This window comes from Budorcas taxicolor, chromosome 18 (genome assembly GCF_023091745.1).
Source record: "Budorcas taxicolor isolate Tak-1 chromosome 18, Takin1.1, whole genome shotgun sequence".
NCBI lineage: Eukaryota > Metazoa > Chordata > Mammalia > Artiodactyla > Bovidae > Budorcas > Budorcas taxicolor.
Genome location: NC_068927.1, coordinates 15142787 through 15168969, shown reverse-complemented (window position 1 = coordinate 15168969; position 26183 = coordinate 15142787). Strand labels below are relative to the sequence as shown.

General features: G+C 46.6%; 1 protein-coding gene across 2 annotated transcripts in view; it reads right to left on the bottom strand.

Moving 5' to 3' along the window:
- BANP (BTG3 associated nuclear protein) overlaps positions 1-13511 on the bottom strand; it is a 70314-nt gene extending 56803 nt beyond the window's left edge. For both annotated transcript variants that reach the window (XM_052655493.1, XM_052655494.1), the window contains exon 1: positions 13445-13511. The gene's annotated coding sequence lies outside the window, so the exon portion shown is untranslated. The remainder of the gene's footprint in view (positions 1-13444) is intronic.
- Between the last annotated feature and the right edge of the window lie 12672 nt (positions 13512-26183).

Here is a 26183-nt window from a genome sequence, read left to right as displayed (position 1 = left end):
TTAGGTTTCAGAGTGGAAATACAAGCTGCTTGCGGGTTCTCAACGACAGACAGGAGCAGTTGTTCGTTAGCAGAAACACAGAATGGTACATTTAGTTTCGATTTTTCTAGTTTTTAAATATTTTGGACACCTGTATAAAATAAAACCACAAGACCACTGAAACAGGGAAAAAAAGAAGAGCTACTGTCATTGAACACGTGACTGAGCGCCAGGCGTAAAGGTGAGAAAAGGGAAGTCTGCAGCCCAGCAGCACTTGCCATGCGACAAAAAGGCATCAAGAAAAAGCAGCCAGGCAGAGCCTGCTGCGTCCACCCTGGGTTTTCCCAGTCACCACGAGAACTACATTACACAGTCATCCTAACAGGGACATCACAACATCTGGGGTTTTTAGGGCAGACACTGTGAAGAGCTGTTTCTCCCACTGGCCCCTAACAAGCACCTGCGGACCCTGTCCGTAGAAGGCTACATCTGGGGAGGCGCCCAAGGCAGCTGCTGTGACCCCTGGGTGGTGACCTGGCCCTGCTCCACCAGAACCGTTTCCCAGCCATCAGCTCCCTGCAGAACAACCGTGAAGAGACACGGCCCGCATGCCCTGAAGTCACAGGTGGAAGTGGGGCACCCTTGGCGAGGCCCTGGAGTCGCCATGCCAGTCCGACCTCCCTTTACAGATGCCAAATACTTGGACAACAATCCTCAGAGGTGCAAGAGTGTCCCTGTTGAGTTTAAGAGACAGAAGACCCCAAAGACAAGTCTTGGAGAGGAGTCGTGGGATCCGCCAGCCCCAGGCTCGACAGCGAGCCCACCCCCAGGTCCCAGTCCCCCAGCCACTGTCCCACCTTGGCACCAGCTCTGCTCTGCCCACCTGAGCAGCAAGGCCAAGTTCACATGCCATGAAGACCGGAGCAACAACCTCCATCTCCTCCAGAAAGTGGCCCAGTGGTGCCCAGTTAAAAACCTCAAGCTCAGAAATAGGGCCCCTCCAAGAGAATAAAGACCATTCCACTCAGTCAGACCTGTCTGAATACAGATGTAGTAATAAAAATTAATTAAAAACCAGAATGAAGTAAGCAAAGAAATCAACTCTTATTAAACCGAAACATGTGAAGAAGACTCAGCTTTGGCAGGGGGAAGACGCAGAGGAGAAATAGGGAAGAAAGAGAAAATGTGACTCTAAACGACCAGTCGGGTACCAGATCATCAGGAAGAAGCACTGATTCACAGGAACATCCAGGCCACACTAGTTCTTCTTCAAAACAGGCCCTCTAGAGATGTTTAAGTTTGAAATTAGAAGAAGGTCAAACTAGCCTCAGACAACAGGTCCTTCCCCCTACAATTATATTTTATTAAACTGGCCACTTCTAGTCACACTTCCCAAAATGGATAAACCTCCTCAAATACAAACCACTAATGCAAGAAAGGAAGCGGCCGGCTTTAAGCTGCTCCCACAGCACCGCTGTCCTCGGTCAAGATGCGCTGCTCTCAGCAGGCCCTCCCCTCTGAAAGCTGGTGAGCTCGTGCTCATGGACATGTGTCTAACAACATCCCCATCTCAGAGATTAGAACAGAAAATGTGTGAACACTTTATTCATCTAAAAATTACAAAAATCAATACATTTTAACACAAAAAACTTTTTTTTAAAACCAAAAATTACTAGAGTTCCCAAAATAATAAAAGCAAAACCTTAGCAAGAAGAGAGACCCAGTTTTGCATTTCTACAAATTTCTTCGATGTCAGACTTACTGGAAAACAACTAGGTTCTCCCATCTGTTGCTGCAGAGAAAGAGCCGGCCCCACCAGAGGCGCAGCTGGGAGAGGGTGGTGCACCTGAGCAGTGTGTTCAGGTAGCTGCAGAAACGCTCTGTAATCAACCCCAACACACTCATCAAGGGCTTTATTTCTCCCTGAAGGCAAGCTGCAGAGAGGAATCTAAAACCTTACTGGTGAACTTTTCTTTATGTTATTACTTTAAAATCCACTGATCTGTCTTGCACTTGAAATGGACACTGACCCAGGTCTGATTTGGTCATCTGGAAAATACTGGCTCACTGAGTTAGGCAGATCTTCCAAATGTTGTTTATTACAGATTATCTAACGCATCACATTCCTTAGTATCAGCACTGATCTCATCAGAAAAGTCTTGACATATTAGGAAGCTGCAGGCTCATAGTGGCAGACAAAGCTTTCTGAAATTCCAGTTCCACTTGGAAGCGCAAATGTTACCACTGGCAATAGGCTTAGCTGCTTTCCTTGCAGTCACAGGCTAACTGGCTATTTAGTAAGAAATACTGGTAACGTGTCAACTAGTCTGTTCCGGTGGTCCATGAAAAAGAGTTCAGCTAACAACCCAGGCAGAAGGGCCTGTCCTCCAAGCAACTTTCCAACTCCAAAACGCAGAAGCACTCTCCACACACACCCTGTTTTGTTACAGAGTACTGAAAGGGGCTCTACTCAGGGTTGAGACTGAACAAAATGAATGATTTTTATTGCTTCATCAAGAACATTCTTAGGTGAGAATGGCTGTTCCGAATTGCACAGCAGTGAAGAATCCCTGCAGCTCGGCAACTCGGTCTAAATGTCAGCAAAAAAAGGCAAATGACCTCTTGACAATCATTATGAAAACTACTCTCACAGCTGGGAAGGTCTCCAGGACATCCCCAGGGTTCTAGGGCCCACACTCTGTCAACTACTGCCTTCAGGAATTACAGCTCTAAAAAGAAAGCCTAAGAACCACACACACGTTAAAGTGAATTTCAGGTAATGTCTGCTATAAAATAGAAACCATAAAAGCAATTAAAAGCAACTCTTACTTGATTCACTAACTGCCAACAATAAATGTAAATACACCACAGAAGTCTACACATATCTTGCAATAAAAGCTTTGGCTTCTACATATGTAATGCCCTAAAATTTTAATTCTTCCGTGGTAGCTACTGAACAGCTTACACTGTGAAGTATTACTCTGATAACATAAAATATGACATCAGCCAAAGATGCAGGACTGTATCAATATACCGGATCTGTAGGCTTAAGCACCTGAACCTCATGACTTTTTTCAACAGGAAACCCTACGGCACTGCAGGAGCTGCAGGTGGTTGAATCCAAGGATGTAGAGGCATGGATATGGACAGCCTACTGCAAGCTACACTCTGATTTTCCACTACATGGAGGCTGGCTCCCCAATCCCCCATTGTTTAAGGGTCAACCGCACTTTGATAAATACAAGGATCCACCACTGAACAGAAGAAGCCCCCCAAAATAACCCTTACCCGAGCCAACAGGACTATATATACTAGTGAGTGACCTCAGAGAACTTCTCATAAACCTAGCAAAGGCCCCCAAGTACGGTAATGTTTTTCTCTGGGTCCACAACTCTAGCACTTCACAATCCCACCACATCTGCATGTGCAACCAGTGGCCTGTGGAGACCTTAGAAACAGCCTGGCATTCTGCCTCTTACCTCTACTCACAGTCTCCCCTCCCTCTCTCACAGCAACAGATGGAAATGATTCAAGGTGATTTCTGTCAACTATAAACATGCAAACTTTTGATGCCAGTAAATTTGCAGTTTGTAAGGAGTATGGTGCCTAATTTGTGATCATATTGGCCAGGGCAAATATTCTTGGGGAAAATATATCCGAAGTTAATAAAGGAGCCCCTTTCTCTTTTGCTAAAAAAGAAAAAAAAAAAAAGACATAATGGGACATCCCTGGTGGTCCAGTTAAGGCTGTGCACTCCCAGTCAAGGGGCACAGGTTCTACCCCCAGTTGGGGAAATAAGATCCCACGGGCTGCACTGTGCAGCCAACAAAAAAAGGAGGGACATTACTGGGATAATCAGCAAAAAGCAAAATCTGAACTAGACCTGTTGCTTAGGTAACACAGCTGCATCAAAGAGGCTCCTAATTTTGAAAACCGTTGCTGTTGTTCAGTCACTAAGTCGCGCCCAACATCAGCTTCAGCATCAGTCTTTCCAAAGAACATTCAGAGTTGATTTCCTTCAGGGCTGACTGGCTTGATCCCCACACACTCCAAGAAACTCTCGAGAGTCTTCTCCAGCACCACGACTCAAAGCATCAATTCTTTGGTGCTCAGCCTTCTTTATGGTCCAACTCTCACATCTGTACATGACTACTGGAAAAACCATAGCTTTGACTATACAGACCTTTGTCGGCCAAGTGATTTTTTGTTTTTTTAATTCGCTGTCTAGGTTTATCATAGTTTTTCTTCAGAGAGGTGTCTTAATTTCGTGGCTGCAGTCACCATCCGCAGTGACTTTGGAGCTCAAGAAAACAAAATCTGTCACTGTTTCCACTCTTTCCCCTTCTATTTGCCATGAAGTGATAGGATCGGATGCCATGATCTTAGTATTTTGAATGCTGAGTTTTCAACCAGCTCTTTCACCCTCATCAAGAGGCTCCTTAGTTCTTCACTTTCTGCCATTAGAGTGGTATCATCGGCATATCTGAGGTTATTGATATTTCTCCCGGCAATCTTGATTCCAGCTTGTTGATTCATCCAGCCCAGCATTTCACACGATGTACCCTGCATATAAGTTCCATAAGCAGGGTGACAATATACAGCCTTGATGCACTCCTTTCCCAATTTTGAACCATTCTGTTGTTTCATGTCTGGTTCTAACTATCGCTTCTTGACCTGCATACAGGTTTTTCAGGAGACAGGTTAGGTGGTCTGGTACTCCTATCTCTTTAAGAATTCTCCACAGTTTGTTGTGATCCACACAGTCTAAAGCTTTAATGTAGTCAATGAAACAAAAGTAGATGTTTTTCTGGAATTCCCTTTCTTTCTCTATGATCCAATGAATGTTGGCAATTTATCTGTCTCCTCTGCCTTTTATAAACCCAGCCTGTATATCTGGAATTTCTCAGTTCATGTAGTGTTGAGAATTTTCAGCATTATCTTGCTAGTATGTGAAATGAGCACCAACGCAGAGAAGTCAGAACATTCTTTGCATTGCTCTTCTTTGGGATTGGAATGAAAACTGACCTTCTCCAGTCCTATGGCCACTGATGAGTTTCCCAAATTTGCTGGCATATTGAGTGCAACACTTTAACAGCATCGTCTTTTAGGATTTGAAATAGCTCAGCTGGAATTTCATCACCTCCACTAGCTTTGTTCATAGTGATGCTTCCTAAGGCTCACTTGACTTTGCACTCCAGGATGTCTAACCTCCATTGTGATTACCCAGGTCATTAAGACATTTTTTATATAGTTCTTGTGTATTCTCACCCCCTCTTCTTAATCTCTTCTGCTTCTGTTAGGTCCTTGCCATTTCTGTCCTTTACTGTGCCCATCCTCGCATGAAATGTTCCCTTGGTATCTCCAGTTTTCTTGAAGAGATCTCCAGTCTTTTCCATCCTACTGTTTTTCCTGTATTTCTTTGCATTGTTCATTTAAGGACTTCTTATCTCTCCTTGCTATTCTCTGGAACTCTGCATTCAGATGCCTCTATCTTTCCCTTTCTCCCTTGCCTTTCGCTTCTCTTCTTTCCTCAGCTATTTGTAAGCCTTCCTCAGACAACCATTTTGCCTTGTTGCACTTCTTTTTCTTTGGGATGGTTTTCGTATCTGCTTCCTGTACAATGTTACATACTTCTGTCCATAGTTCTTCAGGCACTCTATCAGATCTAATCCCTTGAATCTATTTGTCACTTCCACTGTATTGGAGTTAGGTCATACCTAACTCAAGGCATTTGAGTTAGGTCATATCCGAATGGCCTAATGGTTTTCCCTACTTCAATTTAAGCCTGAATTTTGCAATAAGGAGCTCATGATCTGAGCCACAGTCAGCTCCAGGTCTTGTTTTTACCGACCATATAGAGCTTCTCCATCTTCGGTTCCAAAGAACATAATCAATCTGATTTTGGTACTGACCATCTGGTGATGTCTATGTGTAGTCGCTCTTGGGTTTTTGGAAAAGGGTGTTAACTATGACCAGCACGTTCTCTTGATAGGACTCTGTTAGCCTTGAACACTGTACTGTGGTTATATAAGAGAATGTCCTTGTTTGCAGGAAACAACCACTTAAATGTTTAAGGTTAATGGGACATTATAGCTTAAACTGTTTTGGGAAAAAAGAAAAACACTCACTCACAAACACAGAAGAGTTGCAGAGAAGAGAAAGGATAGGGCAAATATAAAGTAGTAGCATCTGAGGCCCTCAGAGAAGACTACATCACAATCATTTGTACTATTCTTACAGCTTTCAAGCCTGAAAAAAATCCAAACCCAGTTCCTATGAAGAGTTGCTAAGGCTTTTTTTTTTAAGAACAGTGCTAAGGACAGAAAGATGCATTCTCATCTGACACCAATTATACTTCAACAGGGCTGCCTCTGACTTTTCTCTCCGTGTATATTTTTCCAAAATAAAACCTCCAGGCCCTCCAAGTCAGTGGTGACGGGCACAGCTGCTGGAGGAGTGGCCTGTGCAGAGGGCCCCAGCGGGAGCACCCTTCGCCATCAGCTCGGTGTTGGTGGCTCCCCACCTGGACATTTTCCACTTGCATTAGCACGGTGTCTGGAGTCACAGACCACAGTCTCAGAGGCAGGCCCCCACCAGCAGTTAGTTTTTGTAGAAAAGTTTTATTGGAAAACAGCCACGTCTACTTTGGCTTCTGCAAAGGCAGAGTTGAGCGGTTGGGACAGACCCCAAAGCCAGAACTGTTTACTCATCCAGCCCCTTACAGAAAGTTTGTGGACTTCTCTGGAGCAGAGCATTTAACATCAGCAGTGGCACCTCTAGACTCTTGAAACTGCCTGGAGACTGAGACGGGGTATAAACAAACAGGAACTTTTACTGAGATGCAGAAAAATGATGGTGGCCTCCTGAGGGTGCTCCAGCCTGAGCTGACTCTGCCTGCTTCACCTACTATTGGCTGGAAGGAACGATTTCTGCTTCAGCTTACAGCACATCTACAGAAATCCCAAGGAGGCAAAGCAGGCTTCCTGAGCTCTTGAATGATCCCAGGAGAAGCAGGGAGGACCAGTAAAGCCAGGGGACTGGAGTGTTTTACTGACACTTGGCATGGAGGGAGCCCAGGCAACACTCTGCTTTCATCCTCCTGTACCCCTTCAGCCTCCGCTCTCCTAACACAGTAGGACTGCCTTTATACACATCTGAATTACACAGACTTAAATCACACAAATTTAAAATAATGTAAAAAACATTAAAGCCCTTTGTCTTTCAACAAAAAAAAGTGTTAGTTGAATCCCACAAACCTTAAAAAATCCAAGTGTTTCATTTCAAAACCAGAAGGCCACATAACTACAAACTGTGTTTGCACCTCTTCGCTGGTGAACAGGACACCTAGCCTTCTAGGACAGATTCAGTCAAAACGGTGGTTGGAGAGGTCGTGAATTACGCAGTTTGTTTGCAGAAGATCCCAGCAGAGAAGGCAGCTTGCCACAGCACCTGATCCAGAGGTCCACCCTGGCTCCAGCCGTGAGCACTTCCAGGACGGTGTAGCAGCAGGCAGTCCCGTCCTGCAGCCCACCTGCCAGTGCGACCACAGGGTGTACCTGGCAGTGACAGCTGGCACCCAGCCTGAGTTGTCCCCGCTCCATCCAGGAAGATCAAGGTGCCCGGGGCTCTTGCCACACTCAAGGGACACACAGTTCACACCAACAAGGAAATACCAGCACCAAGTTTTCCCTGCCAGTTTATCCAAACCCACTGCTACTTTAGAAAGGTGTAATTCTGCTTCAAGTTATTTGATGACTTTCCATCGTGAAGAGGAAGGAAAAATCACTAGAGACCAGAAGCGGCATTCTTTGCAGCACACAATGTAAATCTTTATTACAAAAGGTTTGTCAGTACAGGGCTCTGTCCCAAGCCACTCAGCGCAGTCCCCAGCTTCTTGACACCACTCCACCCCCACCCACCCCTCCTACCTGGGCTCTTCCTGCCCACTCCCTCTTTCAGAGCATTCCCCGCACTCAACTACTCTAAATGCTAACACAGAAGGACTCAGCACAAGGCAAGTATAGTCACCTTCCACAGGCACTCCCCTCACCTCTCTACCTGTTCTCATCTCTTCACTTTCTCTGGCCTTTGCTGATGGATTTCATTCTTCCACCACCTATGTACTGTCAGCAATCCAACCTTATGGGTCACCCGTCTGGGGCAGCGGTCAGCACCATCACCATCCCCCTACCCCAGTATGAGGGTCACTATAAAGACAAGGCCATCTTACTGTTCACCCCACCATGAAGGCAGGTGGTCCAAAACATAAAATCAAGTTGGACAGTCCTTGACAATGGGTAGATGTGAAAAACACAAAGAATTTAATTCAAAAATGGAATCATTTCAGGTGACTTCCACAATGCTTCGGGTGTGCTATTTGCTTGGGAAATTAAGGTTTCCATTATGGTTTAATTCAAAAGCATCCACAGATTTCAAGCAGGGGCAGGCTCTGGGTGGTCATCCCAAGCTCAGCCTCCTCTTAAGACATACCCGGAAGACGTACTATTATGATGAAGGGATGCTTGGCTGGGGCAGGAGGGTGGGGGATGAGACGGGATCAAGAGCATGCCCTCTAGATCTGAAGACAGCCCCATCTTCCCAGGAGGTAGGCCAGGCAGACAGAGCCGACAGAAAGGCAGATGGCATAAGATGAGATGATTAGCTAAAGTTCTCATTTTAAACTGGTTTCACAAACTACACAAAACTGAGAAACCAAAGGGCTGAGAATTCTTAAAAGTACTCTGAAAGGAGGGTTGATGCTAGGAGTCTATTCTTCTGAGCAGTTAAGTGAGCTCCAGGTTCTATCCCCAAATAAGAAGCACGTGTCACTTTTTAAAAGCAACTTGCAACCACAGGACCCAACAGCTGCTGTCAAATTCCTTCGAACACCCATGAACATTTCAGAATAGTTCAGGGCACCTCCAGTGAACAATTCACTATGTGCTTTTGTATTTCTGACCATCAAGTATGTGAAGTCAGAAGACACAATAATGATCTTTATCCTCCTCTTGGAAAGGGAGGGCTTTTTACACATTTTTCTAAGACATTCTCAATAAGAACCGTAATACACATTACCCACAGAACTCCTTTCTTCAAAATAAGAAAATGCTTATTTTTTCCAGATTTAAATAGTTAAAAGTGGTAAAGTCACAGGACATTTTAAAGTCAGTCTGGCATTATGACATCATGTATTTAACTGTACAGCTAAAGTCTTCAGGATTTATAGTGTAGATGAGATCATAAGGAAAAACTAAGGCTAGTAAGCTATAAGGGTGTTATCAATGAGCTGTTTACACAGACTCACCTAGAGCCTGCGCTGCTGCTGTTGTGTCCGACTCTGTGCGACCCCATAGACGGCAGCAGGCTCATTTAGCACCCACCAAACAAGGCTGGTGGGTCTTTCTCTCTTAGCTCCTTGCGGGCCATAGAGCACAGGAGTATTTCTTCAGCAAGTGCATGTACTATACCTGACGATCTGTTAACTTGCAAATTCTGAATCTTTCGCTATCTTTCCACACCTGGAACGTTTCTGAGGCACACTAGTCAAGATTCTGGCGCACGTGCCTCAATTTGGGTTTTCTCATGATTAGACTTCATGTATGCATTTCTGTCTCAATGCATATCATCAGGGAATGTGATATCATTATGTCTTATCACTGGAGATGCCAGGTTTTCCCACTATGAGGTTATAATTCTTCCTTTGTAATTTATAAACATTTGGGGAGAGATGTGTAAACATCCCAAATTGGAAGAGACTAAAGGAGACATGACAACTAAATGCAGAGTGAGGTCCTGGATTAGATCCTGAAACAGAAAAAGGACATTAGTAGAAAACTGATGAAGTTCAGCAAAGTCCACATTTCAGCTAAAGGTACTGTGACAATGTTAAGTTTCTGATTTTCATGAGGATATCTGATAATGTAAGGCGTCAATGTTAAGGGAAGTGGGTAAAGGGCACAGGGAAGCTCCTGAACTATTCTTGTGACTTTTCTGTAAAGTTCCTTCAAAAGGGTAAGTTTATAAAGCTGCAGATTGATTCCATACATCTGGACAGGGCTTCAGAGTCCATGTTTCTCACAAATGCCCAGCGATGGCAATGCCTCCACTAGCAAGGCCCTGGCAAACACAACTGGTATATTTCACTATTCACAGCTTTGGAAGGACAACCAACTAAAATGCATCAAGGTTACACTTCAAGCACAGTAATCACCACTTGCCTAAAGGCAATCCTTAAACTCTGGCCCAGTGATACAAGACAAGCCCCCTGCAGAGGCTAAAACCACAATCTTTGCTCTAACACCGTCTGTGGTTGGCATTCCCCAGCTAAGCCTGGCACCCTTCCATGGCTCTGGAGCCAGGAGAAAATCCAGTGGGAACACACACCATCCGCCCACAAGTGCAATGCGGAGGAGCCCAAGGGGACCAAAGATTTGGCCAGTCATCCCACTGCCACTGGGCATTCGTTTCCACAGTCAATGGGAGGCAAGAGAGCAGGGTGATGAGAAGGGATGCTGGAATAGCTACTCACACAGAGCGACTGGCCTCAGAGGTGAACTCTGCTCACCCCATTAAAGTGACTTTTAGTATCATATAATATATCCATAAGAAAGAATATAAGATGTGCAAGAGATTCTGCAAATTTCTGGCAGACCAGGAGGATTAATGGGGGAAGAGGAAACAGTAATAGGAGCACACAGGAGTGGACACAACAAAGGGGGCCTCCAAGCCTATAAAGGCTCGGACTCCAAACCAGGAGAGGGTGAGGGTTGTGCCTGCACATGGAAGTCAGGTCCCTGTACGAAGAGCTGTACAAGGGCCGTCCCTAGACCAAGTGGAGCAGCCCCCAATCAAAGGCATCTTCCTTAAGCAGAGAGGCCCAGAGAAAATCTGCCTTCTGGCATTTGAGGTCCCAGCACAACAGAAAGTTCCCCAAAACCCAATAGGAAACCTGCACATTTTCAAAAGTAGTCCCACGGGGGAATTCCCTGGTGGTCCAGAGGTCAGGACACCATGCTTTCACTGCTGTGGGCCCAGGTTCAATCCCTGGTTGAGGAACAAAAATTCCATAAGCCACCATGTGAGTGTGACCAAAAAATCAGCCCCCCAAACTCACGAGTTCTCTGCCTGCTTCCTCTGGCCTTAGACAACAATAATTACCAGTATTTGAAGAGTACTTGCCACACAAAGCAAGAAGCCCGTCTTTTTAAAAAGAGGAAAAGAACAGTGACACAACAGGACACAAGAAATCAGAGAACAAAAGGGAACCAAAAAAACCCTTACTAGTATTCCCAAAGTCAAGGAGAAAAATGCATTCATCAAACAATACATTATTATGAAAAAAGAACATTATAAATCCTTAGAAATTAAACTTTGATTGTGGAAATGAAAAATTTTAAAGTAGGATTGGAGGATAAATGTTTCTATCCCAGAAACAAGAATAAGATGAGACAGGAAGAAGATAATGACGGAAGATTCAGAGGGTTAATCCAAGATGTCCATCATCAAACTAACAGAAACTCCTAAAACAGAAGAGTAAAAGCAGAGCCGGAGAAGGAAATAGCAACCCACTCCAGTATTCTTGCCTGGAGAGTCCCACAGACAGAGAAGCCTGGCAGGCTACAGTCCGTGGGGTCACAAGAGTCGGACAACTTAGCAACTAAACCACCACCAAAAGCAGAGCAGAAGACATTCTCAAATGACACAAGAGACGTTCAGATTCCAGAGCTGAAGGACAAGTCCCCAGAGTCAGAAAGCAGTCAGAGTAGGACTCTACATTTTTTGGGAATTCCAGAAATGTCTTAACACCAGAGGATCCTGAAGAGTTATCCAAAAGGAATAAGGCTACTTGGCAGTAGGTTCTCACTGAAATAAAGGAAGTCAAGATTAAAACACAAGACCTGAACAAATTCAGCTGTATATAGTAAAAGAAAATGTCAAGATGATACTGGTGCTGGTCTAAGGAGTAAACAATCCAGATTAGAAAAAGACCACCACAAGGCTGGGGAGAGGGGGATGGTAACAGAGATTTAGTGCCATCCTTCAGAATCTAAAACAAGGTAAAGTGGGACTTCCCTAGCAGTCCAGTGGTTGAGACTCCATGCTTCCATTGCAGGGGGAACAGGTTCAATCCCCAGAGAACTAAGATCCCACATGCCTCAGGGAATAGTTAAATAAATAAATAAATAAAAGGTAAAGAGTCAACAGGAACAAAAAGGGCAAAGAAAAAGAAAGGCCATCACAAACAACAGAAAAAAGCAAAAACCCGTATAAGAGGGGAAATAGACTACCTAGCTGTGAATATCTGCTTAGTTATAAACAATCTGAACTGAACATAGTGAATTCAGGGGATAGAGGTGAGATGCGATATGAAAAAGTCAGTCATCCTATCTGTTAACAGCAAGTCAGGAATGTATAAAACCAGTAAAGTGCCAGCTTATTATTTATAGCTACGAAGAACTTCCTCATGAAACAGCAAAAATATAAAGTCTTGGAGGAGTGGAACTGGGAGGTGGGGTGGGGGCTGTTGTTTTATAGTCTTCCATTGACACTTTGTGGCATTACTTTATTAAAGTATCAGACGTGTGCAATTTTTTCAGAACATGGACTTGGGACAGATCGCATTCAAACCTGGCCGTGTGACCCAGGGAAGCCCCTTCCCTCCGTGGGCCGCAGCCACCTCCCTGTCCCCCTGACCCGACCGCCGCGATGAGAAGCGCTGGAAACGCCGGCGGGACCGGCCGCAGCACTGGACCCACACACGGCATCAGCTTTCTCAAAATTGGAGCCGTGACAGGACCCGACGTCCCAGGAGCACACGCTTATTTTAATCGCCAGACAAGGGGGGGCAAAGAAGCTTTAAACACACGGAGTTAACTTTACCGGCGGCTCGAAGATTCCGAGCACCGGGCAGGGGTCCCCAGGGCCGCTCCTCACTCGGGCCCGCCGCCCGCCCAGCGAGAACAGCCGCCTCCCGCACTTCCGCCCGCAGCCGTTGTCCCCGCGTCCGCGGCCGCCGGCCTCCCGGGGGGGAGCCGCCTAGCCGCCTGCCAGCCCGTGGCCTCACGACCCGGAGCGGCTACACCGCAGCAACAGCAGCACGACCCCACCCCGCCCGCCCGCGGCCGGACGCTGCTCTTGCGGGCCTGGTCCCGGAAGGGAGGCCCGCTCCGCGACGGACCCCGCGCACCGCGACGGCGGGGGCGGCGGGCCGGGGGATGGGCGGCCGGAGCCAGGTGCGGGTGCGCTGAGGCGCGGCGGGCAGGCGGCTTGACAGGGCTGAGACGGGGGCGCACAGGACGGCGGGCCGTTGGGGCCGGTGGCCGTGTCGGGGGGGCGGGGGCGGCGGCGCGGGCGCCGCGGCCGGAGGAGGGCGCAGGGAGGAGGGAGGAGGGGAGATCTCGCTCTCGCTCTCGCCCCGCGGGAAGGGGGAGGTGGAGACGCGACCGGCTGCGGGAGCTGCAATTACCGTGTGGGCTGCGGAATTCTCGTGGTGTTTGTCGGGGAGATGCGATAATGGCGTCCGTCCTCGCGAGAGAAGCCGCCGCTCTGCGCAGGCGCCGCGAGTCCCTCCCCGCGGCCCTCCGCCCTGCGCCATCTGCGCAGGCTCACCGGGAGGAGGAACGGGGACGGGGCAGGGCGCGAGGGCGGGGCGTGCTGCTCGGAGTCTCCCGCCCGCGCTGGGCTGGCGCCGACGACCGCCGGGCATGCGCACGGGTCCTGCATCCTCGCCACAGATTGGCCTCCAAACTTCTAACTTCTCTGCACGCGTTCAGGCTTCTCACTAGCCCCTGAAAAGTCGCGTTGGTGGACCGTTCAGGGAATTTGCATTTTCTTTGAGGCCTAATGAATAGGAATTAGCCCCATAGACGACTACATGTCCCGGAGGGCCCTGCGCAAGCCTCGAGCAGTGCATTCTGGGACTCGTGGTTCCTGCGTCTGCGCGAAGCCTGCTGGTACTTGTGGTCCCATCCCCCCCGACCCGTGCCAGCGCATGGAATGCTGGGACTTGTAGTTGAGGTGTGCAAGGCCGCCGCACCGGGCGCGGCTCTGGCCGCTGCTGCAGCGGGGTTCCCCTGAGCAGCAGGCGAGCTCAGGGGTTCCCAGGTTCGTCACAGGTTCAAAGACACGCTCCTAGAAAAATATATATTAATTATATGTGATATATATTTTATGTGTAATTGATGTTTGTTATGTATTGTGATGTTTGTTATGTATCCTTAGAAAAGGCAGAGAGGAACCAGAGATCAAATTGCCAACATCCGTTGGATCATACAAAAAGCAAGAGAATTCCAGAAGAACATCTACTTCTCCTTCATTGTCTATGCTAAAACTTTTGACTGTGTGGATCACAACAAACTGGAAAATTCTTATTAAGTGAAAGTGAAGTCCCTCAGTCTTGTCCGACTCTTTGCAACCCGTGGACTGTAGCCCACCAAGCTCCTCCGTCCATGGGATTCTCCAGGCAAGAATACTGGAGTGGGTTGCCATTTCCTTCTCCAGGGGATCTTCCCAACCCAGGGATGAAACCCAGGTCTCCCACATTGCAGGCAGACGCTTTAACCTCTGCACCACCAGGGAAGCCCTTAAATACAAGAATACAGTCTCTCAGAAAACCTCCTATAGAGACACAGAACTTCAGATCCAAGTACTAACATCAAAGATTTCAAGGGAGGAAAGGAAGCCAGGTTGAAAGAAGAAGGGGGAGGAGGTGGGAGATGGGGGGGGGGGGGGGCGAAAGGGGTGGCCTTACAGACATCTCCTGCCACCTACAGATACCCAGGCGTTATGGGACTTTTCCCTGGGCCTCCAGAGAAGGGAGGACTGAAACTCGACCCTACCAGAAATCAGACCAGACCAGAACCAGAATTCGAGTTCTCTGGCAAGAGGGGGTGATCAGTCGCCAATCCTCAGCTCAGGCTGAGGGCCCTTTGACCAGATTCCTGCGTCCAGGACTGGGGGACTAGAAAAACAGGGAAGGATAGGAAGGGTTAAGGAGACGAAAGAGAGAGGGAAGGGGAGAGTGGTCAATAAAATTCTTATTAAAGAGATGGAAATACCAGACCAACTTACCTGCCTCCTCAGAAACCTATATGCAGATCAAGAAGCAACGGTTAGAACAGGACATGGAACAATGGGACTGGTTCCAAATTTGGAAAGGAGTGTGGTCAATCCTGTATATTGTTACCCTGCTTATTTAACTTACATGTAGAGTACATAGTGCAAAATGCTGGGCTGGATGAAGCACAAGCGGGAATCAAAATTCCTGGGAGAAATATCAATAACTTCAGGCATGTAGGTGACACCACCTTTATGGCAGAAAGCAAAGAGGAACTAAAGAGCCTCTTGATGAAAGTGAAAGAGGAAAGTGAAAAAGCTGGCTTAAAACTCAGCATTCAAGAAAGGATCATGTCCTCTAGTCTCATCACTTCATGGCAAATAGATGGGGAAACAATCGAAACAGTGACAGATTTTATTTTCTTGGGCTCCAAAATCACTGCAGATGGTGATTGTAGCCATGAAATTGAAAGACAGTTGTGCCTTGAAAGAAAAGCTATGACAAACCTAGACAGCATATTGAAAAGCAGAGACATTACTTTGCCAGCTAAGGTCTGTCTAGTCAAAGCTATGGTTTTTCCAGTAGTCATATGTGGATGTGAGAGTTAGATATAAAGAAGGTTGAGCCCTGAAGATGCTTTTGAACTTTGGTGTTGGAGAAGACTGGTGAGAGTCCCTCAGACTGCAAGGAGATCAAACCAGTCAATCCTAAAGGAAATCAATCCTGAATATTCACTGGAAGGACTGATGTTGAAGCTGAAGCTCCAATACTTTGGCCACCTGATGCAAAGTCCTGACTCATTGGAAAAGACCCTGATACTGGGAAATATTGAAGGCAGGAAGAGAAGGGGATGACAAGAACGAGATGGTTGGATGGCATCACTGACTCAATGGATGTGAGTTTGAGCAAGCTCCAGGAGATGGTGATGGACAGGGAAGCCTGGCGTGCCACAGTCCATGGGGTCGCAAAGAGCTGGATGGGACTGAGCCATTGAACAACAATGTATTGTGTATAGAATGTCCACATGTAATAATGCAATGTTATTTATATGTGATTATAAACACAATATAAATATGGTTGTATTGTATTTAAAGAGCATAAAAGCATGTTTGTGGGTACTATCAGTCCCAAACTATAGACAATTCTCAGGAATGTTATTCCTGCTTACTGGTATTGCTGGGAATATCACTGCTTTTCATTTTTCTTCTTTACACTTGCCTCTGTGTCCTGAGTTGTTGCAGTTCAGTTCAGTTCTGTCGCTCAGTTGTGTCCGACTCTTGCGACCCCATGAACTGCAGCACACCAGGCCTCCCTGTCCATCACCAACTCCCGGAGTACACCCAAACCCATGTCCATCAAGTCGATGATGCCATCCAACCATCTCATCCTCTGTCACCTCCTTCTCCTCCTGCCCTCAATCTTTCTCAGCCTCAGGGTCTTTTCAAATGAGTCAGCTCTTCACATCAGGTGGCCAAAGTATTGGAGTTCCAGCTTCAGCATCAGTCCTTCCAATGAACACCCAGGAATGATCTCCTTTAGGATGGACTGGTTGAATCTCCTTGCAGTCCAAAGGACTCTCAAGAGTCTTCTCCAACATCACAGTTCAAAAACATCAATTCTTTGGCGCTGAGCTTTCTTCATAGTCTAGCTTTCACATCCATACATGACCACTGAAAAAACCATAGCCTTGACTAGATGGACCTTTGTTGGCAAAGTAATGTTTACAACGAGCTAAAATTCCTTGGATCCTCCAAACATGAAATGGTGGCGCTATTTTTTTTTTTTTTTTTTTTTTTTTTTTCAGAAAAGAAACGATTTACTGTGAGTTTCCTGCCCACCTCTCTTTTGCCAATAATAAAACGCTACTCAAGGCAGTAACCAGCTCTGGAGCCTTGGGCAACCTTGTTGGGGCTCTTCCAGAATTAGCCCTCAGGGATCTTCTGAGACTGGTCACCAGATTCCTCTGCAGGAAAAGTGCCCTCAAGAAATTCCAAAGAAGGTTAGAGCAGGGAAGATCGTGGTATTGAAATGAGATCTGTCCTATTCACAAGTGAGGAAGAGTCCAAAGAGATTGGAAAGTTGCTCTGCAAGGTTACAGAGCTGAGGAAAGATGAAAGTAGGGTCCTGAATCCAGAGCACTTGAATCTGGATTCCAGGGTCTGCTCACAGTGGGGAAAGGGTTTCTGAAGCCAACCACAAAAATCCCAAGAGAGCTGTGCTTTCTGTCCCCACCTCTTGCAAGGATACTTGTATATCTGACTAGAAAGCAGATGAGTGTAAGATGATATTTTTCACACTGTTTTAAAATATCACCAAGTCCTCATCTGCAGCCCCCTTTCAGGTGTGGGCTTGCCTTCTCCTTCCTTTCCAGGAAACTGCTCAGTCATCCTGAGTCACTTTTAAGTGGAGCAAAACAGTAATTGTCCTTAGGCTGGAGTGCTAGACTTCTCTTTTCTATTTTTGATGTTTCTGTTTCATTTACTTTTATTTGGGCTTCCTTGATAGCTCAGTTGGTAAAGAATCTGCCTGCAATGCAGGAGACACTGGTTCGATTCATGGGTCAGGAAGATTCCCTGAAGAAGGGATAGGCTACCCACTCCAGTATTCTTGGGCTTCCCTTGTGCCTCAGCTGATAAAGAATCCATTTGCAATGTGGGAGACCTGGGTTCGATCCCTGGGTTGGGAAGATCCCCTGGAGAAGGAAAAGGCTACCCACTCCAGTATTCTGGCCTGGAGAATTCCATGGACTCTATGGTCCTTGGGGTCACCAAGAGTCAGACAGAGCTGAGCTACTTTCACATTCATTTTCACTAGCTGCCCAGGAACTGAGACAAACAGAGGTGTGCAGTATTGACACCTAACTGATTTACCATGGTTTTTAAAAAACCAAATAGCTAGAAATCAGCAAAGACCACTGCCTACCAATGAAATTCACTTCCCTACCATAGGGGACCCTTCTCCTTGCCATCAAGCCTTACTAGAAAATGATCCAGGGGCTCCCCCCGACCTGGCCGCCCAGTGGTTAGGACTCCAAACTTTCACTGCCAGGGGCCAGGGTTCAATCCCTGTTTGGGAAATTAAGATCCCACAAGTCTCTCGGCCAAAAATAAATAAATAAGATAGAAAGAATCCAATCCAAGTTTCCAGAGTTAACTAGGCTGAAGACAGATTGATGGGAGCTTTACAGAAAGAGAGGGAGGTGCACGCTGGCCTGGATGGCCCCAGAGATGGGGGCCCATGTGGATGCACACGTGCCAGGCGTTTGCAAATATCTCCCTTGTTTGAAACTGTGCAGGGTCCACTTCAGGCACACCCTGGAATCCTTAGAAGCATCCTGTTCCTGAAGATGCACCCATCACGGAGAAAAGTAAGTTGTTTATGAAGCTGTCAGTCACCCAGGAAAAGCCTAGAAGAGAGTATAAAGTCCACAGAGCAGGGCTGTGAGAGCAGGCTCGACCTGGGCTTGGAGTCCTCGCTCTCCTGTGACAAGTCAGCCGCCTCCTCTGGGAAATGACATTTCAAACCCACAGCTCACGGGCATGTTGGGAGGATTCAGGGAAGCAGAGTTTGTCAACGGTTTAGCGGAGGGTCTGTCTCAGGAAACGGGCATATTACTGTGTGTTGAGTTACCTCCCCTAGGCCAGGCACATGATTATAATACCGTTTCATTGTGCAGGACGTGAATTTCAGAGAGGTTAAGCAACACTCTTAACTGTAGCGTGGCAGTGCTATTGCTTCGAGGAGGAAGCTTGCGAGCTGTGTCAGGAAAGGTACTTAAGATGTGGGATGTGGAGGTCCCTGTCAAAACTTGCCAAGGGACAAGTTTTGTCTTTGTCCTAAGATAACTTGAAGCCTTTATAAGATTTTGGGACAAGGGTGGGTATGATGAGATTTGCATTTTCAAAACTCACTCTGGCTAGAGTGCTGGAAAATGAGTTGGGGGTGGGGAGGAGGGGTCCTGAGTGGACCTGGGGAGAGCAGTGGAGGCTGTATTAGGGGTCCAGGCAAGAGATGATGGAGACTTGGACTAGGGCGGTCACAGTGGTGGTAGAGAAGCAGGGGGGACAGAATCAGAAGATTCCAAGGGGTGATTCAACAGGACACAAGCACAGATCTGACCCTCGGGTGGGTGGGGGTAGGGGGGTAGAGCGCTCGATGCCACCTGGACCTGCAGATGTGAGACTTGATGGATGGCTGTGCTGTTCCTGGAGCCTGCCCGGGGCAGTGCCACCCTGGGCCCCCTTCTGTAGTTTCTCCCCCTCCCCAGACATTGGGAAGAGACCTGGTTTGGGGTGAACTGGGGTCCTGGGAACAGAGCTCAGAGACATCCAGGGGAATGGAAAGGAGCAGGATCCAGCATGCCCTGTAGCTCCACCCCCACCTGGTGCGGAATTCCACCCAACCCAGGACCGGCAACTGCCGCGTGTTCTGAGCCATGAAGAAATTTAAGGAAGTATCATCAGTAAAAATTCGCTTAACGTAAAATTAACCATTAACCATTCAAAGGTGTACAACCCAGTGGCACCAAGTGCATTATTCACGGTGGTATGCAACTGTCAGTAACTGGTTCCCGAATGTTTTCATCACCTTTCCCCGTTACCTGCCTCCCTCCCCCCTCCTCCCCCAGCTCCTGGCAGCTGTCTGTCTGGATGTTTCATATAAACAGCATCGTACGTATGTGGCCTTTTTTGACTGGTTTCTTCCATTCAGCACAATGTGTTCAAGGTTCATCCTTGTAGCCTGCGTCAGTGCATCCCTCCTTTTTTTTTTAATTACTAAACTTTATTTTTTAGGGAAGCTTTCAGTTCACAGCAAAATTGAACAGAAAAGTACAGATTCCCCATATACCCTCTGCCACATCCCCAACCTCCCCCTGATATCAGCATTCCTTCCGGAGCCAGAGTGGTGCATTTGTTACAGTTGATGACCCTGCATAGACACACCATCACTGCCCGGAGTCCCGAGTCTACATCAGGACTCACTGTTGGTGTCCTGCAGTCTATGGATCTGGACAAACATGCAATGACGTGTATCCCCCTTTATAGTCTCATGCAGAGTAGTTTCACTGCCCTAAAAATCCCTTGTGCTCCACCTGTTCCTCCTTCCTCCCCACAATCCCTGACAAGCACTGATCTTGTCACTTTCTCCATAGCTTTGTCTTTTGTGTAACACCATATAGTTAGAATCAGCCTATAGCCTTCTTGGATTGGCTTCTGTCACTTAGTAAAACACATTTAAATTTCCTCCACCTCTTTTCATGACTTGACAATTCTTTTTAACACTACGTAGTATTCCACTGCCTGGGTGTCCCACAGTTTATTCATCCTTTCACCCACTGAAGGACATCTTGGTTGTGCCCAAGTTTTAGCAATTATGAATAAAGCTGCTATAAACACCCATAAGCTGTCAGCTCCTATGAGTAAATACCAAGGGGAGCAATTGGTAGCTCATATGAGAAGAGGACGGTTACTTTTGTGAAAAATCACCAAACCGTCTTCCAAAGTGGCTGCACCATTTTGCATTCTGTGGTTGTTGTTCAGCCGTTCATTCATGTCCGACTCTTTGCGACCCCGTGGACCACAGCACCCAGGCTTCCCTGTCCTTCACCAACTTCCGGAGTTTGCTCAAACTCATGACCGTTGACGTCCAGCTTCTTGGTGATTTCCTTCATGGATATTGTACCTAAAAAGTCACCATCATCAGCATCAAGTCCAAGGTCATCTAGATTTTCTCCCATGTTGCCTCCTGCTAGGAATTTCGTAGCTTTGCATTTGCATTTAGATCTGTGATCTATTTTTTAAATATATTTTTAATTGGATGATAATTACTTTACAATGTTGTGCTGGTTTCTGCCATACAACATGAATCAGCTATGAGTAGACATATATTCCCTCCCTCTTGAACCTCCCTCCCAACCCTCCCACTCCACCCTTTGTGATCCATTTTGAGTTACTTTTTGTGAAGGGTGTGAGGTCTGTGTGTAGACTGACTTCTTTGCACATGGACATGTGTCCGGTTGTGTTAGCACCAGTTGTTGAAAAGAGGATCTTTGCTTTGTTCCACAGTAGAAATCAATTGACCAGTTATGTGGGTCTATTTTCAGTCTCTAAATTCTGTCCCAATGATTGATATGTCTCTTTTCTGGCCAATACCATGCTGTCTTGATCACCATAGCTTCATTCCTTTTAATGGCTAAATAATTGCATTTATATCACTTTTGTTTATTCATTCATCCACTGATGGACCTTTGGGTTATTTCTATCTCTGGTTGTTATGAATACCACCCCTATGAACTCGGATGTACATTTGCGTGGTTTTATGGTTTCATACCTCTTGGATGCATACCTCGGAGTGTAATCACTGGGTCACACCAGGTACGACTCTCGATTTAACTTATTGGGGGACCTGCTTCACCTCCTAAATGACACTCCTCATTGTTTTGGGTGAGCAAATGCTGACTTGCTGATTGAGAGAGGCCCACTTGGAGGGGAGCTGACAGTAACCCCTGGGAGCCACAGGGGTGTGCCATCTTGAAAGTGGGTCCTCCAGCCCCAGGTGAACTCCCGGTCTGATGCCTCTTAGAGCAAAGAGAGCTCTTCCCACAGAGCCCAGCCCAGACTACAGGTGTGTGAGCCCAATAAATGATTGTTGTTTTTAGCCACTGTTTGGGGGTGGTCTGCTGGGCAACAGCGCATCATTGGGGTCGAGAGTCTATGCACACCTTTTATTCCAACCAAAGATCTCCTTGGACCTGGTAAGAACATGGAACAGATGATTGACCGTCTACCTATCATACCGCATACAATGATTGTGCACTTTATGTATACGCCCGTGGAAGTGAAGACTAGTCTTGTGGTGGGGCCCAAAGAGATAAAGAGCTCAAGGCCACACACGTGAGCACTGTCTCTGCCTCTTCCTAGCGAGAGGACTTAGTCCTGTCACCACGCTCAGCGGCAGGTACGTCATCTGTAAGGTGGAGACTAAGTCAGGGCCCTTTGGAATACACAGAAAACAAATTAAACAAGCTTCAGAAAAGGAAATTATTGATGCATACCTGAAAATTTGGAAACGGACTTTAGGATATAGCAACAGGAACTGCTCGGCTGAAGCAGTGTCATTTTCTCTGCGTGTATCTCTCTCATTCTGTCTTTGTCTCTCCCACCCCACCCTTCCCATCTTGGGGCTCACTCTTCTCTCCATCCTTGGATCCATTCAGGATCTCACAACGCGTCTGTGAGCTGTTTCATAACGCCCAGGGACAGACAGGCCCTCTCTCCGACAGCTGCAGCCATTTCCAGGGCTGACAGGTACTGGCCAGCTCAGGTTACCTGTGAGCCACTTTCCCTCTGATTGGCCAAGCCTGATATACACCAGGGAGCGGGGAGGAGTCAGCTGGCAGGGGAGGGAGTATCCTGGGGAGAACCCTTAGGTGCTGTTATCGAAGGAGACGTGGCCAGGCATGGGGGAGACATCAAGGCATTTGCCCTAGCACATGTCTCCCTGGGCTCAGGAGAGACCCAAGGAGCAGCCAAGCTCCAGCTGTGATGTGGACGACGCTGAGGTTTGTCCAGCAGAGGGGAGGCTCTTTTCTCCCAGCAGCTGTTGAGTCACTCTTTCCAGAAAGAGAGGCTTGAGAGCGTCTCAGGGGTGGAGGAGGAACTGGTTCCCTTGGGCTCCCAGGCAGCCCGGCTTCATTGTTTTCATTTGACTCAAGGCGCAGAGCAGCGAAGCCAGACAGGTGATGACCATCAGGGCAGCACTGTGGTGTGATGTCCCTGTAAATGTGAAATTTCCACTACAAAGCATCCCCTCAGGCGCTGCAGATCTGGAGACAGTGGGATCCATAAAATCAGTAAAAATGCAAGCTGAAAATTGTGGTATAAACAATCCAGTGCAGAAGCAAAAGAAATTACTATGAATAAAACATATTGAAACATCCATGTGTTCTCAAGATTCTGCTCAGTGTGAGTTTTTTCTGTTTACTTTTTCTTCCTTTCTCCTTTTTGACTAAAATAGAATTCCTTTATGGACAGTGTTGGCTTCCCTGGTGGCTCAGTAGTAAAGACTCTGCCTGCAGTGCAGGAGAACTGGGTTCAATTCCTGGGCTGGGAAGATCCCTTAGGGAAAGGAATGGCTACCCACTCCAGTATTCTTGCCTAGAGAATCCTATGGACAGAGGAGCCTGGTGGGTTACAGCCCTTGGGGTCGCAAAGAGTCGGACACAACTGAGCAACTATCACTTTCACTTTTCACTATAGACAGTGTAAGTATCTGCTGGGATCTTAAAGCACTTTGGAGAGCACTTGGTTGCATTTAGGAGAAAATTTGAATTTCTGTCATTTAAGCACTATTTATAAAGAGTAATGCCAAGAAATTTGAGCGGTCTTTTAGAAAATTTTTCTCAAAGAAAAATTATTTTATTTGATCACACTCATTTCAGCAAAAAGGCTTGGAGTCTACTCCTCCAATGCATGTGAAATTATGTTTGAATTCTATCCAGACCTCAGGTTCCAATGTACTGTGTCCTCTAAGAAACATATGGAAAAGAGAAATTATAAAAGGTGAGAGAGGAAATAAAAATAGAAACTTCAGTTTTTCTTTCTGCCATTTGAAAGATGTGATTGGGGAGGCCTAACAAGTCCAAAATCTGACGGGGTGGGCAGGGGAGTGTGGGGTGAGGTCCAAAGACAGAACGTCTGCTTGCCCAGGGGAATCTGTCTGTTCAGTTAAAGCTTCCGACTAATCAGACAAGGCCCACTCATACTGTGGCAGATAACCTACTTTACTCAAAGTTTTACATGTTAATCACATCCAAGAAGACGCCTACCCTGAAATATGCGGAATAACGTTTGACCCAATATCTGGGCATCACAGCTCAGCCAAGCTGACACAGAATTCACCATCACAAATCCACATGCTGCTGCTGCTAAGTCGCTTCAGTCGTGTCCGACTCTGTGCAACCCCATAGACGGCAGCCCCGTCCCTGGGATTCTCCAGGCAAGAACACTGGAGTGGGTTGCCATTTCCTTCTCCAATGCATGAAAGTGAAAAGTGAAAGTGAAGTCGCTCAGTCGTGTCCGACTCTTCGAGACCTCATGGACTGCAGCCTACCAGGCTCCTCCACCCATGGGATTTTCCAGGCAAGAGTACAGGAGTGGGGTGCCATTCAAATCCACATGAGGACTCGCCAATTCCTGCAGAGAATTATAGTCCATGAAGCCCACTGATTAGTGTTTTATGTGTAAAGGAGATGGCCAAAAATTAGCAGGTGTTGAGTTGGATAAATTGAGACTCTTCGGCTCAAAATATAGGTGAGTGGATGAAAGTGGGACTTGGCACAATCTCTCAGGTGAGCATCATGACATACGGGTCAACAGCGTCAGTGCTTTTCTGTTTTGACCCGAAAACGTCAGACCTAGGAATTCCGTTCAGAGATGTTCAGTGCAGTGTTACAGATAAGACAAAAAAAAGTGCATCTGGAGAGAGAGAGACATGATAAATTATGATAAGTGTTTTAATGAAATGCTGTGTTGAAATAAGCTATATACACTAATGGAGAAAACTATTCATGACAACAATTTAAAAAATTTTTATTGACATATAGTTAATATACAATGTTGTGTTAATTTCTCCTGTACAACAAAGTGACTCGGTAATACAAATACATACATTTTTAATATATTTTTCCCGTTATGATTTCTGCATGTGTAAGCGCATGCTAAGTTGCCTCAGTTGTGTCTGACTCTTCGTGACCTTATGGACTGTAGCCCACCAGGTTCCATGGGATATTTCTTGACAATTACTAAGTGGCTAGATACATACCTTCTACATAGGAAATGGTTATCTCCTGTATTTTATTTTATTTTTTTATTGCCTGGCCGAACTGTGAAGCTTGGAGAATCTTAGTTCCTGGACCAGGGACTGAGCCCATGCTCCCCGCAGTAGAAGTTCAGAGTCCTAACCACTGGTTACTGCCAGGGAAGTCCCTTCTCCTGTATTTTAAACAAACGCAATTTACACATATATAGGCTTATATATATGGAAATTTCTAGAAAGAGGGACAAGAAACTGCTATCAGCAGTTCACTCTGTGAAAAACAGACTTTTCACTTTTGAAGCCCTTAAAATGTTTTCTGTAGCATGCATGTATATGGCTTTTATGTATTTTTTTAATGGCAGAGAGTTTAGCTCCTACTATAACAGCAGTTGAATTGGTGTCTGAACCAGCCATGAGGATGTCCAGGACAAGCTGAGAGTGAGGATGTCCACAAGGTACTTTCTAAGTGAAGCAGGGCCCTGCCATGTGGCTGCAGGGAGCAGGGAGACTCCAGATCCATAGAGACAGCCAGGGAAGAGGTCTACCTATGGCCTATGGTAGGGAGGCTGAAAGTGGCAGGGCAGCTGCGGGTGCTGAGGACATGCCCCAAGGAGCCAAGGGAGCGCTCAGGGTGTCAGCTGATGGATTTGTGATGCCAGGACCTGCTCCTTCAGGGCACAGTCAGGTCCTGCAACTCGGTGCTCAGCACACAGTAACTAATGGAAGTGGTATCATCTAAGCACTTGCCTTGCATCAGTTCATTCAACTCTCACGGCAACATAACAGAGGACCTACTAGTATTGCCCCACTCCACTGAAGCAAAAGTCAGTGAATGAGTGAATGGGTGAATGAATGGATGAACGAAGCCACCCAAAGGTCGGTACATTTCTAAAATGACTCCACAGGAAGAAAAGCATCTATGTTCGAGAGTTGGTTTTTGTTGCTTGCAACCCAGGCAGTCAACTTATGGGCACGTCAGGGAACTGCACGGAAACTGCAGACCCAACTATGGGTCCAATCAGCAGGTTTCTTGGGCCCTTGGGAACACCAAGTGGACTCAGAGTTCAGGACTGCCATCCTGTGGGGTTTTCAGGTCGAAGAATCCAGGATTCTAGGATCAGTTACGACTCACTCTCTTGAAGCTTATATGTTTAACCCCGCCCCAAAATTTTTACATACCTTTTCCATCTGAACCCTGCCATCTCCATTTCACAGTAGGAAGTATCTGGGGGAGTAAACTGCTGTATAGTCCAAAGCAGGTTTTTTGTTGTCTGGCATCTACAGATATTACAAGTTGTGTAGTTAGGATAACCATCTGACTTATTATCCGAAT